Below are 20181 nucleotides of genomic sequence, written 5' to 3' on the forward strand. Positions count from 1 at the left end.
TGACTGAGGTGTGAGCCCTGGTCAAGTAAAGGCCACAATCCCTTGCTGGGGAAACCACAAATAGTGACTAAATTAACATGTGCTTAACCCTGGTTAGCTTGGAACAAAAAGCAGTCAGACGTAACTTAGAGGCAATTTGTAAAGTATTTCTGCAGCACACAAAAATTAATTGTTAGACCTGGTCCTTTCGGCAGGTTCATCCCCTGACTTTTTGCCTCCTTCCTCCTATTTTTTCTGACCTCTCGCTGTTGGCTCTAGAACTCCGAACACTTTATCACTGCTGATCAGTGCTAAAGTGCAAGTGCTTTCCCTTCTAAAATTGGTATGATTGGCTTATACCTAATTGGCATATTTAATTTACCTGTAGGTCCCTTGTAAAATGGTATTCCTATACCCGGGCCTGTAAATTAAATGCTACTAGTGCACCACCCACTGAAATAGCCTTTCATACGTGTCTCAGGCCTGCGTCCACAGTTTTCTGCCACAGGGACCTGGCATCTAAATTTACTTGCCAGCCCCAGAACTTCCCTTTTACTACATGTACATGGTAGTGACAAACAGCCTGTTTGGTTTCTCACTGCTGTGAGTGCTGCCTTCTCATAGGATTGCATTGGAAATGCCCTGCCTTCTGTGTAGGGGGAACTGTCTGATTTATGGGGGCAGCGTACGCATGTTTGGTATGGTTGTAATGTTAGTGAGAAATGCTGCTTACTGGTGAAGGTGGATTTTGTATTACTATTACAGAAATTACTCTGGTGTTTTGCAGCTTGACTCCAATCTACGTCTGAGCAGAGTGACAGTTGGCCTTTGTGCATACTTTTCAGACAGCCTGTGCACAGGGAGGGTGGAGGTGTCACAGAGGTGCATCTGCATCCTGAATTGCCTCCCTGGGCTGAGAGAAAGAGGAGGCGGGGCACACATGCATTTGTAAGGGCTGTGCCCTGGCCTCACACAAAAGGGTTGCTTACCCCCAACTGATGTTTGAAGCCTGTGTTGGAGGAGAGAGGGGGCATTCCCAGAACCAGTTGTAATTGGTTGGGACCTCCTCTCCCATTCTTTGTTTAATCTCTGTGAAAACTAAGTATAAGTACAGGGAAGTTTTCCCCACAATTTGGCAACATTTTGGAACTGGACACAGAATGCTGCAGGAGGGACTCACCAGGAACCACCATGGACTGCTGCTGTTGTGCTGACCTGTGACCTGTCTGGTCACTGTGAGGAACTGCCACTTGCCTGCATCCACCTTGCGCTGGCCTGCTGCTGGGCCCTGCCGCCCTGTGCTCCATTTTTGCTGTTGTCCACCAGGGGCAGGGTGCCGTGGCACCTGACTCCTGCACTGTCTTTTTAAGCATAGCGCCTGGAGAGCACTTTTTCTTTATGCCCCAAAGTGCCTTGAAAGAGCCTCCTCTTTGAACTTTGGGAAAGCGTGTTGTGCAGCGGAGGAATTCACCGCCATGACACGGGCTCATTAAATTGCCCCTATCGCTTTCAAAAGTGCATCTCCGAGGAAAGGATTCACTGCCATGACCCGGCTTTGGTGGAAAGTGTGCCGGAGTTGCGCTGCCCCTGGGACCCCTGAGGCACGCCTGAAATCAAGAAAGGAGCGAGCACGCTCCTACCATGCCCCCAGGTGAAGAACTGTCGGAGGAGTGTCCCCAGGGCACAAGCAGGCACCTGCTTTGGTGCCTGCTCACCACTGCAGCTCAGGCGGGCCTTTCTGTGTGAGAAAGAGACGGGCGGGGAAGGAAGCCTCATCGGAGGCTCCCTGTCCCACCGGAGCCCCTAGCTGTTTGGTGGATGGGCAGGGGGGAAGGAAGCCTCATCGGAGGCTCCCCCTGCCCCAACGTAGCCCTGATATTGCTCCTGGAGACCGCAGGTGTGGTGAAAGCCTCGCTGGAGGCTTCCTGCGCCACCAGGTCCCCTGTGTTGCCCCCATCGTTGTGCTGGCTTTGCCCCCCCCTCTGGAGGGCTAGTTGCAGTCCAGGGGCCCCCAGAGATTGCAGGCCCCAGCAGGGGCCTGATATAAAAACAGGAGGGGGTGTGTGTCAGCCCTCTCCCCCAAATTACTGTAAGGCCCCTGTTTGGCACAGAGGAGCGCGGGGGCCCCCGTTTTGTACTCCCTGGCACTGGAAGTACCTCGCCATCATCAATACAGGTACTTTGCGTTCTAAATGTTCCTGATATGGACATTGTAGCCTTATATGTTTTCCTGGTCCTACGATGATGTGCTATATAAGTTTGCTGATGTTCCTTTTATAGACATTCTATGCTGATATGTTTTCCTGACTTGCCATATGTTTTATAATGTTCCTGATATGGGCATTTATGATATTTCTATGAAAAGTGCATTTATTTAGTAATGTGATTCCTGACTACTGCTTATGTTGCAGAATAATAAGTAACCTGTGTGTTATGTGTGACTACTGCTGGTTCTGCAGAGCAGCTATTGTGTAATGTTCTGACAACTGCTTGAGTAGCAGGGTATTACTGGCATGTTGTGCTTGTTCTAATAATTGTGTTGTATACAATACAGTTTATTTTTATATGACTTGGTGTTGTGTTTCCTTTGTGGTGGAGATAGTGCATCACGTGTGTTGTTTGTGCTGTGCAAATGCTTTACACATTGCCTCTGGAATAGGCCTGGCTCCTCGTGCCAAGCTACCAGGGGGTGAGCAGGGGGTTATCTTGGACATGTAACTCCCTTGCCCTGACTTGAGTGGGTGGGTTCTGCCTGGCTTAGGTGCATACCCTGGTCAACCAGAAACCCCATTTCTAACAGTAATAAAGTGACAAAAACCACACAAGAAAAATCCCAAAGCAATTTGGAAAAGTAGAGTAAATGTTAATACATTTTTTGACATCAAAGCAACACAAATCCAATCACTAGAACTGAAGTTATGAGTTTTGAAAGTATTTCGTAGAAACTAGTGCTTAAAAGATCAAATTGCCAACCACAGACATCTAGTCACATGAGACTGGGTCAAAGTAAAACAATATGGCCAACCACAATAGAAAGTGGTTTGGATACAAGAAGTGGATTAAACTTGGTCAGTGCTTACCTTCATACTTAGACAATGTCTTGGGAAAACCTTTCTGAGAAGGTAAAGTTCAGTGGGGCAAGGATGCAGGAGGTGTCTAAAGTGGGAGTGTCATCACCAGATAGCCTTGGGTCAAAGCCGCAGTGAAGATTTCTACATTTGAACTTAGTATCTGAAATGGAAGGTGAAAATCCTCAGTGGGATGAGGCTGAGGGCTTTTGCCAAAGACAGTTCCACAAGGGTGTATATCCCTTTGATGAAGGATCACTGAAACAGATTTTCTGCTGCAGGGAAGAATGTAGCGGCAAAAGCTGTAAAGTCAATCCAACCGGTGATGCACCTTGGGCGGATAGACACGCAGGTTGGTCTCTGACTCCTCCTGCTTTTCAGAGTAGTTTGTAGCCAAAAGTCCCCACTTTTGGATATTGGCTACCTGGGAACTTGTAATACCCCTTCAAAGGGTCCAGGGCTGGGGAGGCATCACTTGGAGAATGAGGACACACTCAGGGTGGGTCTAGGTGCTGGTTCAAGATAGAGGAAGCCTTTTGTGTCACTCTGGTTTGCAACAGGAGGCCGGCAAACTAGCCCTTGTGAGTCACTCTGGAGGTCCTGGGACAGTTGGAGATCCAGTCTGTGTCCCCAGGCAGAAGGTACGTGAGCAGCAGGACATACAAGGTAGCAATGTAGGCAGGTCAGCAGTCTTTTGAGCAGCAGTCCAGCTGAGTGTCAGTCCTAGCAGCACAGGGGTCTTTCTTCCTAGCTGAGTATGCACAGGTCCATAAGTGTATTGAACAGTTGTTGTCTGAGGTCTTTCTTTTATACCCAGGTGCCCTGGCTCTGGAAAATGGAAGATGCTTCTAGACAGTAGCTTTGAAGTGCAAAGAATTCCCTGTCTCCCCTGCCCTGTATGGCTATAGTAACAATGTGGGGTTGTTAAGCCCTTTGTGTGAAGGCAGAACATAGGCTATTTATCTGCAAGGGGGATGTTCTCAGCCCGCCCCACATCCTGCCAGGAAATGACCCATTGGGGTATACTTTAATCCCTCTATTGCATGACTGTCTCTGAGGAATTCACAAAGTCTAACTTTCTAAAAGTGGAATTTTTTGTACTTGTGATCAAAAACTTGACTTTACTATTAAATAGGGCTCTTCTCCACAATATCAATAACACCAGGCATGACATAGCTAACAGCTCTCAATTGGAAATTACATCCTATTAAAATAATAAGTAATCCCAATGTTATCCCGTAGCAGGGGTGGGTCTCACAGTAGTGAAAAACTGATATAGGAGTTTTTCATAACCACAACATTTAAAACATAAAAGTACATGTCCAACCTTTTAATTACACCACACTCTGCCTTATGGGCTGCCTAGGAAGCACCTTAGGGGTGATGTCTGAATGATAAGGGGGTTTAAGGCTTTGCAAAGGGGGGGTTAATGCCAAGTCAACATGGCAGGTTAAAACTGCAATCAGGCTACAGTGGCAGACATGGGGCATGTTTTCAAATGCAACTTAACCTCTTAGCTGCTGGGCCTTTCCCCCCCTCAGTGCTGAGCCCTTTTTTGGCTATTTGGGGTAGTTCGCGCTTAGACCTTCATAACTTTTTGTCCACATAAGCTATCCACGCCAAATTTGCGTCCTTTTTTTCCAAGATCCTAGGGATTCTAATGGTACCCAGAGTTTGTGGTTTCCCCTGGAGGAGACCAAGAAAATAGCCAAAATACAGTGAAAATTTATTTTTTTCCAAACAAATTGGAAAAAAGGGCTGCCGAAGAAGGCTTGTGGTTTTTTCCCTGAAAATGGCATCAACAAAGGGTTTCTGGTGCTGAAATCACTATCTTCCCAACTTTCAGGAACGGGCAGACTTGAATCAGAAAACCACATTTTCCAACACAAATTTGGCATTTTACTGAGACATACCCCATTTTTACTATTTTTGGTGCTTTCAACCTCCTTGCAGTTAGTGACAGGAATGGGTGTGAAACCAATGCTGGATCCCGGACAGCTAAACATTTCTGAAAACTAGACAAAATTCTGAATTCAGCAAGGGGTCATTTGTGTAGATCCTACAAGGTTTTCCTACAGAAAATAACAGCTGAAATAAAAAAATATTGAAATTGAGCTGAAAACAACAGCCATTTTTCTTTATGTTTCACTCTGTAACTTTTTCCTGCGATGTCAGATTTCTGAAAGCAATATACCGTTTTGTCTGCTGGACTCTTCTGGTTGCGGGGATATAAAGGGCTTGTAGGTTCATTAAAGAACCCTAGGTACCCAGAGCCAATAAATGAGCTGCACCCTGCAGTTGGTTTTCATTCTAGACTGGGTATACAGCCATTCATTTGCTGAAATATGAAGAGTGAAAAAGAGGTATCAAGAAAACCTTTGCATTTCCAAAATGGGATCAAGATAAGGTTTTGAGGAGCAGTGGTTATTTGCACATCTCTGAATTCCGAGGTGCCCATACTAGCATGTGAATTGCAGGGCATTTCTCAAATAGACGTCTTTTTTACACACTCTCTTATATTTGGAAGGAAAAAATGTAGAGAAAGATAAGGGGCAATAACACTTGTTTTGCTATTCTATGTTCCCCCAATTCTCCCGATAAAAATGATACCTCACTTGTGTGGGTAGGCCTAGCGCCCGCGACAGGAAATGCCCCAAAACACAACGTGGACACATCCCATTTTTTGACAAAATACAGAGCTGTTTTTTGCAAAGTGCCTACCTGTAGATTTTGGCCTCTAGCTCAGCCGGCACATAGGGAAACCTACCAAACCTGTGCATTTTTGAAAACTAGAGACCTAGGGGAATCCAAGATGGGGTGACTTGTGGGGCTCTGACCAGGTTCTGTTACCCAGAATCCTTTGCAAACCTCAAAAAGTGGCAAAAAAAACAAGTTTTCCTCACATTTCGGTGACAGAAAGTTCTGGAATCTGAGAGGAGCCACAAATTTCCTTCCACCCAGCGTTCCCCCAAGTCTCCCGATAAAAATGATACCTTACTTGTGTGGGTAGGCCTAGCGCTCGCGACAGGAAATGCCCCAAAACACAACGTGGACACATAACATTTTTTGACAAAATACAGAGCTGTTTTTTGCAAAGTGCCTACCTGTAGATTTTGGCCTCTAGCTCAGCCGGCACATAGGGAAACCTACCAAACCTGTGCATTTCTGAAAACTAGAGACCGAGGGGAATCCAAGATGGGGTGACTCGTGGGGCTCTGACCAGGTTCTGTTACCCAGAATCCTTTGCAAACCTCAAATGTGGCTAAAAAAACAAGTTTTCCTCACATTTCGGTGACAGAAAGTTCTGGAATCTGAGAGGAGCCACAAATTTCCTTCCACCCAGTGTTCCCCCAAGTCTCCCGATAAAAATGATATCTCACTTGTGTGGGTAGGCCTAGCGCCCGCGACAGGAAATGCCCCAAAACACAACGTGGACACATCCCATTTTTTGACAAAATACAGAGCTGTTTTTTGCAAAGTGCCTACCTGTAGATTTTGGCCTCTAGCTCAGCCAGCACCTACGGAAACCTACCAAACCTGTGCATTTTTGAAAACTAGAGACCTAGGGAAATCCAAGATGGGGTGACTTGTGGGGTTCTGACCAGGTTCTGTTACCCAGAATCCTTTGCAAACCTCAAAAAGTGGCTAAAAAAACAAGTTTTCCTCACATTTCGGTGACAGAAAGTTCTGGAATCTGAGAGGAGCCACAAATTTCCTTCCACCCAGCGTTCCCCCAAGTCTCCCGATAAAAATGATACCTCACTTGTGTGGGTAGGCCTAGCGCTCGCGACAGGAAATGCCCCAAAACACAACATGGACACATCCCATTTTTCGACAAAATACAGAGCTGTTTTTTGCAAAGTGCCTACCTGTAGATTTTGGCCTCTAGCTCAGCCGGCACATAGGGAAACCTACCAAACCTGTGCATTTTTCAAAACTAGAGACCTAGGGGAATCCAAGATGGGGTGACTCGTGGGGCTCTGACCAGGTTCTGTTACCCAGAATCCTTTGCAAACCTCAAAAAGTGGCTAAAAAAACAAGTTTTCCTCACATTTCGGTGACAGAAAGTACTGGAATCTGAGAGGAGCCACAAATTTCCTTCCACCCAGCGTTCCCCCAAGTCTCCCGATAAAAATGAAACCTCACTTGTGTGGGTAGGCCTAGCGCCCGCGACAGGAAATGCCCCAAAACACAACGTGGACACATGACATTTTTTCATAGAAAACAGTGCCTACCTGTGGATTTTGGCCTCTAGCTCAGCCGGCACCTGGGAAAACCTAGCAAACCAGCACATTTTTGAAAACTAGAAACCCAGGGGAATCCAAGATGAGGTGACTTGTGGGGCTCTGACCAGGTTCTGTTACCCAGAATCCTTTGCACACCTCAAAATGTGGCTAAAATAACACGTTTTCCTCACATTTCGGTGACAGAAAGTTCTGGAATCTGAGAGGTGCCACAAATTTCCTTCCACCCAGCGTTCCCCCAAGTCTCCCGATAAATATGATACCTCACTTGTGTGGTTAGGCCTGGTGCCCGCGACAGGAATAGATCACACAACGGTCAATGTTGGTCCTTACGTGAGGCAGCTGTTGACCCTGGGGTGATCCATTCCTGACACAGGCACTAGGTGTAGGCACTCAAGTGGGGTAGTGTTTTTATCAGGACAGGTGAGGAGTCACTGGGTGGTAGGAATGTTGTGGATCCCAGCATATTCCTGTAGTTTGTGTGACAGAAATGCGAGAAACATTGAGTTTTATTTCAACATTTCAGCTTTGCAGGGTATTCTGGGTAAGAAAACTTTGGGGAATCCACACAAGTCACACCTCTGTGGACTCCCCTGAATGTCTAGTTTCCAGAAATGTTTGGGTTTAGTGTGTTTCTCTATATGGCCGCCGAATCCTGGACCAAAAACACAGGTGCCTGCCTTACAAAACCAGTTTGTTTTGCCATAGATAATTTTGATGTCTCCACAATATGATTTGGGTGGTGGAATTTGGGGCTGAACTAAATTGGGGAGCTCCCAAGAGAGCACTCTCTCTCTCTCGCTCTGCTTGCCGCCGCATTCACCTGCTCTCTGGGTTGGGCTAACCCACTATTACCCAGTTGCACAAACAGCTTGCGAAGAGACAGCAGGACTGTCCTCATCACCTCCCTCATAATGTACTGGAAGAGGAGTTATCGAATGGGACTCCTCTGACTGAAAAATCACTCCCAGAGTCTGTGCCATTGTCCTATCCCTCAGATGCTGTCTCAGTATCTGATGTCTCAGTCTCTGATCCTATGTCAGAACGGTCCTCTGTAACCCGAGTGCAGGCAGCAGTCATCCATCAAGATGCCATCTCTGCTATTGGCTAAACTGTTGCTCTAAAACACTAGCCTACGTAGACAGTCACAAAATCGATGGTGTGTGTGAGATACGTGCAACAGTAGAGGCCACCTTACCTGCGCTTCTTCCCTCAATCAGCACGTACTTTCAAGACACTCAAAAAACACCTTGTCACATACCATTCGTCACAGTCTTTAGCACCTCCTGCACCCAGTCCAACAATCATTATTGGTGCTCCCACTCCCTCCTCCTCGGATTCCCTCATTACCACCCAGCAAAAGTGCCCTTCATCTCTCCATAGCCGCCCTCCACCCTGCACATACATAGCGCAGGTAATGGCTGACTTTACTAATGTACTCAGCTATTTACATAAAATACAGATTTGCTCTTTGCAGTAGGCATATAAACCTTCTGCGCTTCTTTATGGCACTAAAACTGCCACTAGACAAGTAGGACCCTTTTCCCCCCAGGGAAACCACACACATATTGACAAAAGTGATATATATATGACAGCCAACCACCTGAAACTCAACTCAAGCAAAACCGAAATAATCCTCTTTGGCCCAAACAAAAACACCTGGGACCCCTCATGGTGGCCCACCACGCTAGGCCCTGCACCCACCCCCGCCAACCACGCACGCAACCTCAGCATCATCCTAGACTCCTCCCTCTCGATGACCCAACAAATCAACGCTCTCACCTCCTCATGCTTCAACACACTCCGTATACTGAAAAACATTCAAATGGATCCCCACAGAGACCAGAAAACTGTCACTCACGCACTCATCAGCAGCAGGCTTGATTACCGTAACGCCCTCTACGCCGGCACCACTCTAAAACTCAAGCACAAACTACACGCATCCAGAACTCAGCAGCACGACTCATCCTCGACCTCCCCCGACACAAACACATCTCTCCACACCTCAAATCCCTCCACTGGCTCCCCATTGACAAAAGGATCACCTTCAAGATCCTCATCCTCGCACACAAATCACTCCACAACACAGGCCCTGCCTACCTCAACGAGAGTCACCTTCCACACCCCCACACGAAACGTCCGCTCAGCTGACCTCTCTCGCGCCTCTGTACCCCGCATCAAACACACCACCACCGGGGGTAGATCCTTCTCCTACCTTGCACCCAAAACCTGGAACGCCCTCACAACCCACCTTCGCAAGACCCAAAACCTACTTCTTTTCAGGAAGGGCCTCAAAACCTGGCTTTTCGAACAGTGAACCTCCCAGCCCCTTTCCCTCCCCCCATCCCCCCCCCCAGCGCCTTGAGACCCTCACGGGTGAGTAGCGCGCTTTATAAATCTCTTTGATTGATATATATAGATCTACCTCTATATATATATATATATATATATATATATATATATATATATACATAGATATATCTACAGATATATCCATGTACATAGATATATCTATAGATATATCTATGTACATAGATATATCTATCTACATAGATATATATATGTACATAGATATATCTATCTACATAGATATATATATATAGATCTATATATAGATCTATTTTTTTTAGTTGTTGTATGGTTTCCTTGGGGGCCAAAATGGCCCCCAGGGAAACCATACAACATCTAAAAAAAAAAATTGCCCCCACAGGGGGTCACCCTGCCCACGGGCGACCCCCTGTCATTTTATTTTTTTATTTATTTTTTGGGGGGTCAAAAAAAAATCCCCTGGGGGCACTTACCTTTTTTTTTATATAAAATATATGCCCGGGGGTGGCGGCCCGTTTTCCGAGGGGGCCGCCCCCCCAAAGTGAAATCCCTGGCGTCTAGTGGTGTTTCCTGGCCCCCGATCGCAGCTGTGCTGCGATCGGGGGCCAGGAAACACTTTCAGAAGGCCTCGTAAGAAAGGGGAGACTCTCCCCTTTCTTACGAGGCCTTCTGAAACTGTGGAGAAGGTACATGGTAGAAAGAGTGGGAGTGTTTCCTGCAATAATGTTAAATAGACAGACAAAAAGAAAATGACAAATGATGTAAAGACAAAATCGAAAGAGAAAGAATGACTTTCTAGTGATACTGATGAGGAGGATGGCTTTTTAAACGATTTGCTGAATTCACAGCCACCTCAATGTATTAATTGTCAATGTCCACAATTACAAGAGAGGAACTAGAAAGCTGAAAGGACTAGGCCTGGGAGAAATTTAAATTATGCTCAACTAATTGGAGTAACTTCAGTAATTATGCATTACTCTTGTGATGCGAAATTCCAAAATTATGTGATTGCACCAGCTTCAGCAATTAAGAGTTTGGGCCGAAAATCCTACAGCAGGTGCACAGGAACAACAAACTAAAAGAGAGTGAGCCACTGCTGGCCACTGCTGTTCATGTCCTGTAGCATTTAGTGCTATTTTCTTAGAGCAAAATGCTTCCTCTGCACCATTACGGTCGCAAGGGTGCATTTGCACTAAGAAAATTGTGCTAAATTCTGGAGTGCAGTTCTCACACAATTATGCATATTTACAAGCAATTTTGAGGAAATTATGAGTAATTATGCTAGAGAGAATTACACCAGTTACGCCCACCTCTAGAGAGGATCCTGTACTAGTACAATAATGTTGACAGCACGGAGTGAGCCAGAAAATATTGGTATGGTTAGACTTAAAACTTAATTGGGTGAAATTATCAATGGTAATATGAATGAAGACAGAGTACTGACTTATAATGAAGAAGATTGAAAACATTTTAGTAAAGAAGCGGCAAGATGTGTGTTATGCACACAATAAGCTTTAAAAGTTGGCGGATTAATTTGTTGTGAATGTATACAGAACAACAGTGTGCAGGAATTATAGAACAGAACTGAGTGACAGTAGAACTCAAGAAACAGAGTATGGCAGCTTAAGAGTAAAGGTGTGCAAATTAATAAAGTTCAGACATGATTGGGGGAATATTAAAGGATATAGGGAAAAATGCTTAAAGACAGGTGGAAGGCAAAAACAAAATGAAATGGAAAAAGAGACGTGTACTGGTGTGACTGATACTGAGTGTGAGGTGATTGCAGGTTTTCATTTCAGCGAAGTGCATATGTTCACATGCCTTGGACAAGGTCTCATCTCCTGGCATATACAAAGAGTTTTTCAAAGCATAGGGAGGAACCATATATGTGCTATACAGAAGGAGGGATAATTGTGACAATTTCAGGGGTTCTTTGGTTTGATTTGAACACACTTTTTGATATAATTCCTAAAGATTTGTGGTTGGAATGCAAGGCAGTTGGAAATTGGCCAGACAAAGAACTACCAGTAGTTTGGCACCATAATAGTCCATCTCCTACTTTAATGGATAAATATAAATTGGTAAATTGGTAAATGTACATCTGAAGTCTAAAGTGCTACAGAAATAAATAAATTGGTCAAAAAGTATGAGGTCAATGCCACAGCTTTAAAGAATCAGTGCATGCATATTATGAGAGCTTAATGGAGATCTACACAGCAGAGCTGATGACTGTGAGAGATGGCATTAGTGGATTCTTTTCAGCGTTCATGTTGAGTTTGAGAGTTTGATGTGTTGGCAAGCAAAATCTCTCAATGAGATTTTGAAGTATGACAAGTATGTAGTGATTGTTTTGACTCAAAGCAGACGAATATTAGGGAGAAGTGTATGGTTGCATGGAGTGAGTATTTTCAGAAAGGTGCAGAAGAGGGAGCTCTTCTCAATTGTCCAATTCTGGTTAGATTCCAGTTGTGTTTGTGGAGTCAATTTGGTAGGCAGGGACTAGATGTGCACAGTAATGATTTTCAACTAGTGCAGGTTGGAAACATTGTTCCTAAGTGCAGAGGTAGAGGTTTAGTCAATGATTCAAACTTGCCAAATTAAATATTAATATGTTGAAAAATACTGCACCATGTCATTTTTGTAGGAAAATCGGCCAATGGAAATACATGCATATCTAATCTAGAGTGCAGAATGAGTCGCAAATGGTTCTACAGTTACAAAGGAACATGAACCAGAAGGGACAGCATGGGTTAGCAGCCACAGTCCAAATTACCAATTTTCAGAACATGCAAAATCAAAGGCAATGTGATTCAAATGCATGCACAATGACTGTCCCCGAGGGAGGGGGGTAGGATTGCATGCTTGGCTCAGGCCTAGAGAAAGACCAGTGTGGCCCTTATAGAGATGGGATGGTGATGTGATTGGCTAGATAGCATCATTCATGATTGATATATATGCTACCAATTGAGGTTCCAAACCTACCCCTCTCGCGAGAAGAAGTCCAAGGTGTGGGTATCAGCAACAATCTTATTACTAAAAAGTTGCCAGCAAATGTCCCTGTAAAAATTAGATCTATAGAAAATGATACCCAGTTCATAATTTGTGACTTAAGTCCAGGTAGTTTGTGGGGGAAAATCAAGAGTGAGGTTACTTAGTTCTCACACAAGAGGATGTACCTCCTGATTTAGAGCACAATGTGAAAGGGCAACTTTGGGATTTTACTGGAAAATAGAAAGTGCACAGTCAATGAAATTCAAATCAAACTCTAATGCAGTAGTTCCTTGAAGTCATCAGTACAAGCATACCAGTGAAGCAGAAGAGGTAATGTCACTTCCTCCTGAAATAATGATTGAGAAAGGTATTGTAGAAGAATCATAGAAATCAAGAAAGTGAATGGAGAATGGAGAACAGTAAAGGACCATCATAAAATTGATATTCTTAGTATCCCATGTTACCCTGTGGTGCTGAGACCAGCTGTCAGTTTGTTCCAGATTCCAGCTGATGTGGAGTGGTTCACGGTTACCAATTTGTGCCAAGCATTCTTCTCCATTCCTCTTCATGAGGATAGTCAATATCTTATAGCATTCAGATTTATAAATAGAGTAATGATCTGGTATAGAATCCCAAAGACATATAAAGAGAGCCCATCAATCTTCTTCCAAATGCTGAAAAAAGATCAGGATATTTTGCAACTTTTTGTAACTTAATGCTACTGCAAATCATATGTGACCTAATTGTTCCATCCAAAATGAGAGAAGATCCCAAGCTTGACACAATAGCCTTGTTGCACCACCTTGCAGAGCATATTCATAGAATGTGCCCAACAAAGTTGCAATATTGTCTGAAAGGAATTGTTTATTTGGGTCATAACAAATGAAAAAGGAGCAAGGAAGGTGTCTTCAGAAGACATCTCTGCTTCTCTGAAAATGAACCTACAGCAACTCAAAAGGATGTAAGGATGTTTTGGGAATGGTTGGCTACTGTTGTCAGTGGTTTCCAAACCTTTCACTGATTGCAAACCATTTACAGAGGTTTACATACAATGATGGAAGTGATCCAGTACCATTTTGACAATGAATGCATAGATGCCTTTCTGGAGCTCAGAAATAGCCTCTGTATTGAATCTGCTCTTGGAATGACAGATTATGAGAACAATGTCTATTCATTTTGCCATGAGAGGCAAATGTCCTCAGTTTCAGTACTCAGAAACATGGGGGAGCAAAGTAGACTGTGGCTTACATTTCATCTACATTAGACCATGTAATTGTGTGGTTCTGGGCTGTTTAAAGAAAAGTGCTATAATCTGTCTTGTCACAGAGTATGGTGAAGGGATGCTGATGGGTTATGAACTAACAGTGTTTTTAGTGAGTTATACACTTATCAGTTGACATTTTGCTGACCCAGAGCTGACATCAGCATTTCACAACCAGCCAATTGACCAAGTATAAACAGCTAATCATTGCAGCCGAGAATGTCTCTATAAAGCAATGCAATACTCTGAATCCCATCACACTCTTACCAATGTGTTATGGAGATTCTGGTGAGGGAAACATTGACTGTAACTGTTAAACTTTTCATCCTTGGCATGGTCTCCCTTAACTTTTTGCCTCTGTTCCCCAGGTTGTTGATGTGTGCTGGACTCTGACTTTACTGTTTTTGTTACTCTGGGCACCTTACCACTGCTAACCAGTGCTAAAGTGCAAGTGCTCCTTTACAGAATGTGTATGTGATTGGTTTATCCATGATTGGCATATTTGATTTATTAGTAAGTCCCTAGTACAGTGCACTAGAGGCGCCCTGGTCTTGTAAATCAAATGCTATTAGTGGGCCTGCAGCACTGGTTGTGCCACCCACATAAGTAGCTCTGTAATCATGTCTCAGACCTGCCACTGCAGTGTCTGTGTGTGCAATGTTAACTGTAAATTCGACTTGGCAAGTGTACCCACTTGCTAGGCCTAAACCTTCCCTTTTCTTACACGTAAGACACCCCTAAGGTAGGCCCTAGGTAGCCCCAAGGGCAGGGTGCAGTGTATGGTTAAGGTAGGACATATAGTAATGTGTTTTATATGTCCTGACAGTGAGATATTGCTAAATTCGTTTTTCCCTGTTGCAAGGCCTGTCCCTCTCATAGGTTAACATGGGGGCTACCTTTAAATCTGATTAAAGTGTAGATTCCCTTTGGGAGCGGATGGACATGTGGAGTTTGGGGTCTCTGAGCTCACAATTTAAAAATACATCTTTTAGTAAAGTTGATTTTAAGATTGTGTGTTTGAAAATGCCACTTTTAGAAAGTGAGCATTTTCTTGCTTATACCATTTCTGTGACTCTGCCTGTTTGTGGATTCCCTGTCTGGGTCTGTTTGACAGTTGGGCTGGTTGCACCTCACACTAGACAGTGACACAAAGGGAGCTAGGGTGTAGCCGGCATATCCTGATGAGCCATCTGTGCTAGGAGGGAGGGGAGGAGTGGTCATTCACACCTGAAAGGGCTTTGCCTGCCCTCACACAATGCAGTCTCCAACCCCCTGGTGAGTGTCTGGGGCCTGGCCTGGGCAAGGCAGGATTTCACATCCCAAAGAGACTTTACTTTGAAGTAGGCCTACTTCAAAAGAGAAATTGGGTATAAGAAGGGCACCCAAAACCACAGACTTTAGAAAAACTTCTGGAACCAAGAGGAACCTCTGCCTGGAGAAGAGCTGAATAGCTGAGGAAGAAGAGCTGCCCTGCCTGTGACTGTGCTTTGTGGAGCTATCCTGCAGTTGCTGCTTCTACCAGAGTAAGAGGGCAAAGACTGGACTTTGTGTGCCCTCCATTTTGAGAAGAAATCTCCAAGGGCTTGATCTAGAGCTTGCCTCCTGTTGTTTGAAGTCTCAGGGACAGCAAACACTTCTCCCTGCCAGCACCTGGAGTCTCTGGAGACCCTGAAAGGAGAAGCTGGCAGCCAAAAGACAAGAAAATCCACGCACAGAGCACCGTGCGGGGAAAAGATTGATGCAAATCCGATCTGCGGCTGAGAAAAACGACGCGCCGCAGGCTCCACAGCTGAGAAACGACGCTCGCAGGAAACTCGACCGAAGAATCAACGCACGGAGCAGTAGAAATGACACGCAGCATCGCTGACAGAGGCTGGGAGATCACAACCTGCGCTGCGGGATTTTCGGATCATCGTGCGGCTGGATTTTCGACTTGCGTGCTGCCGTGCGGAGTTATTTTTGACGCACACCCTCCCGTGCGGGGTTATTTTTGATGCGCCCCAGGTACATTCTCACTCTAGCAGCGCTAGTGTGTATTTAAAACTACTTAAAGACTCTTTGCGATTTTTAATTGATAACTTGACTTGTGTATGGTGGACTTTTGTCGTTTTGGTCTTGTTTTGTTTAGATAAATATTTCCTATATTTCTAAACCTGTGTTGTGTCATTTTGTAGTGTTTTCATTAAGTTACAATGTGTGTTGGTGCAAATACTCTACACCTAGCACTCTGAAGTTAAGCCTACTGCTCTGCCAAGCTACCAAGGGGGTAAGCAGGGATTAGCTGAGGGTGATTCTCTTTTACCCTGACTAGAGTGAGGGTCCTTGCTTGAACAGGGGGTAACCTGACTGTCAACCAAAGACCCAATTTCTAACAGTAACCATGATTGTATCAATTTGAAAGAGTTATGCACTAAACCAAGATCTGATATTAAGAATGCGCCACTTGAATTGGCTGATTTAATTTTGTTTGTTAATGGTTCTTGTGTAAGAGACCATCTAGATATCTTAAGAGCAGCATATGTAGTTTACACAGTTGAATGTCTTGGTGAAACATTATACTTGGGTAATATAACCTCTGCGCAAGTGGTTAAATTGATAGCCATCACAAGAGGATGCTGCCTTATCAATAAATTGAGTGTTACAATGTACACAGATAGCCAATATGGTTTTGCAGCGGTCCATGATTTTGGTCATCTTTGATGAAAAAAAGTGTATCTTAATTTCTTCTGGCAGTTCAGTTAGAAATTTCCCACAGATTTGTAATTTACTGTATGCTTTACAGTTATAAAGAAGGTGTTGTAAAATAGGCAGCACATAAGAGCGGAGACAAGATGGCTACTCTTGGCAAATGGTATGTTGATGATGTTGCAAAATACTCAAAATACTGTATTGCTATTTCAAGTACATTGGAACCACTTGAAAAATGTAACCCTGAAAAAAGAGAGTGCAAATAGTTTCTTCTCAAAGACAGTTCAAACTTTGGAAGAACTAAGAGATTTGCAAAATAGTGTATCTGATGCAGAGTGGAAGAAATGGATTTCAACAGTTTATTCTATGGAGCAAAGTGGAATCTGGAAGTCACCTGGTTACAAACATGTACTGTCTAATGGCATTTTGAATCATGAGGTTAGGTGTTTTCATGGTCCTGCACACACTGGACGTGATGTAATGATACACACTTTCCAAAAGTCTTGGTTCAATCCTTATTTTAGAACTAAAGCTGACAATTTCTGTCAGTAGTGTATTACTTGTCAGCACTGGAATGATGACAAAAAGACAGCAGTGACTTTAACTCATGCTGGATAGTTATATGTCCCCTTTACTCAAATGCAGATTGACTATATTCAAATGCTCAAGTGTATTGTTTTACAATACATACTGTTATTGTCTGTTTGTTAGAACCTTTGTGACAGCGTGAGTGTAGCAAAGCTCTTACAGAGCGAATTGATCCCTATATTTCTTTTGTTGACTTCTTTACAGTCACATACATTGACTTATTTTAAAAATAATTTTATGAGACTTTTATGTGATACGTTAAAGATAGATAAACATTTTAATTGTAGTTAACATGAATCATCCGGAGTGGAGGCGAGAGTGAACACTGATCTCAAGTGAAAGATATCCACAGTTTGCAATTCAACATCTTTGAAGTAGCCAGATGCTTTTCCATTAACATTGATGAGTTTGTGAATCACCCCTAATAAGATGACTGGACTCTCTCCCTATGAGATCCTTAAGGAAAAAGTGATGCAAGTTTCTGGTTTTCCTACTTCAGCACTTCTGATGACCTTGTGCTAGATTACTGTAAGAGATTGGCTAAACCATCTATCACCAGATAAAACTGAACACAAATAAAATAATAAATAAACTATCAACAAGCTAAGATCCCTGCCACTAATTAAAACAGGGCAGGGAGATTGGGTTGTAATGAAGAAGCACTTGAGGAAGAGCTACTTGGATGCAAGGTGACATGAACCACACCAAGTTATTCTTGTGACGACTACTGCTGTGAAGTGTGCAGGTTTGTCTTTGGGCACAAACACATCTTACATGAAGAGACTGAAGATGTAGATGAATAAGTGGTAACACCAACCACTGAATAACAGAATTAATCTCAAGCTTGCTTTGTGAATCCAGGGGGAAGGGAGCGTTAAGAAACAGTAGCAGAAAAAGCGGACAGCACAGCACAACAGCAAAGTAAGCAAAATCACTCAGCAAGGGTGCAAATAAAAGTGTGAGTTTCAAAAAACCACAAGAAGATCAAGCCATTCCTGTTGAACACTGTGCAGAACAACTGGCAAGTAAAGAAGAAGGTATAGCAGTTATCACACATGGATTTGAAGGTGAAAGCTAGCTCCCAAGTGGTTGGCCTAAAAGTGTGAGAAAGAGAAAAAGAACAACAAAAGAGAGTTGCAGTCTTGAAACATTTGTAAAAGAGACAGAGACAGACATATCACACAGGGTCAGAGCAAGCAGTACTCAGAAGATCTACAAGAATGAGAATATTGACCAGACGTATTCACCACCCAAATAGTCATACTTGGGTAGGATTGAGCTAGAACAAGAAAACACTGATTTGAAAGTCTATTGGTCAATTTTTAAAGAACCACTGTGAACTTTCTGTGAACGGGGATTAGAGAAATTAACATTGAATGTCGATGATGAAGTGCAGAAGACCCAATTCTGAATTTTTGAGCTTTGGTGCTTACATAATTTTTCCTTAGCTAGAACTTGATTCTTTGCGCAGAAGAAATTTGAGTTTTTACCTTGGTATATGTATCCAGTCAAAGATGGAAGTTATCCTTCTGAGTTTCCTTCTGAGCATTGTCTGAACTGAATCTTTTATTAGTAACATTTCAATATTTGAAAACTTTGACGATTTGTGACATCATATAGTTTACATATAGAATAGAAGCTTGGATGTTTGTATTTGTTTTAAAAATAGTACTACAAAAGAGTAATGACTGAAATTACAAAGTGATGTTGTTTAGCTTTGATAATAGGTATCCTGGCTAGCATTTAATATTCAGTCAGAAATGCTTCACCTAAGTTTGAAATTGAATTGTGTCTTAGTACTACTATTTCTAGGGGTGGGAGATTTAGGTCTTAATTTAAATCTTGGTGAAGAAGGAGCTCTATCGCAATGGCAACAGAATTCTTTCCCTGCTAATATTATTGTCGGCCCGCCCAATTTAAATTGTGGTGAACCATAGATTAGCAACAATGGATACTACTCTGCCTCTGCTATGGTCAAACTCTTCCAGCAGCCCTGCAGAATTAGGGCCATTGGAGGTTTGGCTATATTTCCACGCACCTAATTTAGACAGGCAGACATACAGCTCTTTTTCAATGCACATCAACACCAGAAAAAACATGGGGCTAAGGAACATTGAAAAATGCCCAATGTCCCCCTCTTAATGTGAGGAAACTTCTATAATAGGTGGGGCATTGTTTACTGCATTTTCATAAAGAAAATCCAGCTTTGGGATTTTCTTTTTGAAAATAAAAAAGTTTTAAGTTTGACAAACGGCTCCATCATGTTGTTAACTTACAATATATTTACGGCGGTTCCTGTCAATGCTAGAAATGTCTGCTGGGCCAACAGACATTCCTAAATCTGACAGCCAGCACCTCTGGCAAAGCAGTGGGCTAATTTACTCCATTGCCTTGGCAGGGGATGGGCCACTGGCCAAGGTTGAAAGAGGCCCATAGTGATGATGAAATGATTATTCATGATCATTCTGAAAATGTATATGCTAGTTTCTTAAAGGGGTAGTTAATGACTATGAATGTCTCAAACTGTTTTGTATGTATATACCTACATCTTTCTTTTACAGATGGGGTTACACATAATCAGTTGCCCTTCACCTACAAATTGATATAGTATATTATCATTGATTCTTCTAGAAAAAAGCTTTCTGGAGCTGAATGACATGGATGTAGATTTTCCTTTAATAAAACTGCTTAATGTTGGGGGGTTTGGGTGCTATTTTGAAATATATAAAAATGCACAACACTATTAGCAATACTATTGCTAACAATGAGAAGAGTGTGTATAAATTGAGTGATGTTGAACTAACTTTTATTAGAGAATTCAATGAGAGACAAGTAAAGATTAGTAGGAATGTGAATGAAGCTAGAGAGATTAAGTTGCAGCTTGAATTGGAGGAAAAATGTAAAAATGAGAGAAAGGGAGCCATGAGTATGATACGTGAGAAGACTGATGGTTTGAAGGTATATGAAATCATTTGAAAGAGTGCTTGCAATTATTGCTTTGTGTTTGATAGTGACTCTTACAGAGGTATTTATT

This window comes from Pleurodeles waltl, chromosome 9 (genome assembly GCF_031143425.1).
Source record: "Pleurodeles waltl isolate 20211129_DDA chromosome 9, aPleWal1.hap1.20221129, whole genome shotgun sequence".
NCBI lineage: Eukaryota > Metazoa > Chordata > Amphibia > Caudata > Salamandridae > Pleurodeles > Pleurodeles waltl.